The sequence below is a fragment of the Palaemon carinicauda genome, chromosome 18 (genome assembly GCF_036898095.1).
Source record: "Palaemon carinicauda isolate YSFRI2023 chromosome 18, ASM3689809v2, whole genome shotgun sequence".
Lineage (NCBI taxonomy): Eukaryota > Metazoa > Arthropoda > Malacostraca > Decapoda > Palaemonidae > Palaemon > Palaemon carinicauda.
Window position 1 is genome coordinate 2,657,514 of NC_090742.1, and position 2,624 is coordinate 2,660,137.

Consider the following 2,624-nt stretch of genomic DNA (forward strand, 5'->3'; position numbering starts at 1 on the left):
TATAGTCCAACAGATCGCCAGGCAGGGACGTTTCCAATAGGCTACCACAACCCTAATGGACTATTATAAGCAGGCAGTGTCTCACTGACCCGGGTCCTACTCGCTATAACATACTCTCAAAGAAACGTGAAACTTAATTTCAGATTACTGTTCGAGTCAAATAATAATGAGTCTGTTAACGAAATTATTAAACAAAAAAAGAGCATTTTTTACCTTTATCTCATTTTATAATCTTGAAAATTAATAGAAATAAGAGATAAAGAATTATCTTATTGTTAATTCCTGTAACACACACATATCTATAATTACTTACTGGGTCTATAGAACATCAAAATGCATCAGGCCATCATTCAGAAAAGGCTGGAATAAGCAACATAGTAAATATCCGAAGAAAGTATTTCATAAATATTTTCTAAAACATTTATTACGAAGCAAAACATTATAGTTAAGGCATGAATGAGAAAAAGTACTGTACATTAGGGAGACATTTCAAATAGTTGACCTTGAATAACTATAATAACTAATAATAATAACTATATCATTAAAGCCACAAAGGATCTAGTATTATGTCATGAAAAAATTCATTGTAAAAAATGTGTAAAGAGACGAAGCTAATCAAGAAATTACAGAATACAGGAAGATATTGCATCACTACCAACAGAAAAAGGATGAACTTTACCAAAATACTTTCATTCTAAAAAGATAAATAGTCCATTAAAAACAAAATCCCGCAAAAAAAAATGTGCGCTGGAGAAACCAGATACCTAGAAAACTAATTCGAACTGTCAAATTCGGTGTGTACCTTTCCGAACAGGATTTCAGTATTCAAACATTCATCGGGTTCATGTAAAAGTTTTTGATAGTATCAGAAATAGTCCAGGTTCATGGAAATAAAAATAGCACACGCCCAACGTGGAATGCATTCGAATTCAGGCCATTCGAAAAGGGAATAGGGAATGTACGGTCATGTACCTCATGTTGGAATGTTCAGAAGTAAAAAATATCGTCCTATGAAGTAGTGAAAGCTTCAGAATATGTAAATCTATTTCTAAAACTTCTAAGACGACCACAAAATCTGTAAACCTTATTCTAAAACTTCTACGATGACTGCAAAGTCTGTAAATCTTATTCTAAAACTTCTACAATGGCCACAAAATATGAAAATCTTTTAAACAAAACTTCTACAATGACCATAAAATCTGTTAATCTTATTTCAAAACTTCTACGATGACCACAAAATCTGTAAATCTTATTCTAGAACTTCTACAATGACCATAAAATCTGTAAATCTTATTCTAAAACTTCTATGGTGACCACAAAATCTGTAAAGTTTATTCTAAAACTTCTACAATGACCATAAAATCTGTAAATCTTATTCTAAAACTTCTACAATGACCACAAAATCTGTAAATCTAATTCTAAAACTTCTATGGTGACCACAAAATCTGTAAAGTTTATTCTAAAACTTCTACAATGACCATAAAATCAGTAAATCTTATTTTAAAAACTTCTACAATGACCACAAAATCTGTAAATCTAATTCTAAAACTTCTATGGTGACCACAAAATCTGTAAATTTTATTCTAAACTTCTACAATGACCATAAAATCTGTAAATCTTATTCTAAAACTTCTACAATGACCACAAAATCTGTAAATCTAATTCTAAAACTTCTATGGTGACCACAAAATCTGTAAATTTTATTCTAAAACTTCTACAATGACCATAAAATCTGTAAATCTTATTTTAAAACTTCTACAATGACCACAAAATCTGTAAATCTAATTCTAAAACTTCTATGGTGACCACAAAATCTGTAAATTTTATTCTAAAACTTCTACAATGACCATAAAATCTATAAATCTTATTCTAAAACTTCTACAATGACCACAAAATCTGTATATCTTATTCTAAAACTTCTATGGTGACCACAAAATCTGTAAATTTTATTCTAAAACTTCTACAATGACCATAAAATCTGTAAATCTTATTCTAAAACTTCTACAATGACCACAAAATCTGTATATCTTATTCTAAAACTTCTATGGTGACCACAAAATCTGTAAATTTTATTCTAAAACTTCTACAATGACCATAAAATCTGTAAATCTTATTCTAAAACTTCTACAATGACCACAAAATCTGTATAGCTTATTCTAAAACTTCTATGGTGACCACAAAATCTGTAAATTTTATTCTAAAACTTCTACAATGACCATAAAAATCTGTAAATCTTATTCTAAAAACTTCTACAATGACCACAAAATCTGTATATCTTATTCTAAAACTTCTATGGTGACCACAAAATCTGTAAATTTTATTCTAATGCTTTTACAATGACCACGAAATTGTTAAATCTTATTCTAAAACTTCTACAATGACCACAAAATCTGTATATCTTATTCTAAAACTTCTATGGTGACCACAAAATCTTTAAATCTTATTCTAAAACTTCTACAATGACCATAAAATCTGCAAATCTTATTCTAAAACTTCTACAATGACCACAAAATCTGTATATCTTATTCTAAAACTTCTATGGTGACCACAAAATCTGTAAATTTTATTCTAAAACTTCTACAATGACCATAAAATCTGTAAATCTTATTCTATAACTTCTACAA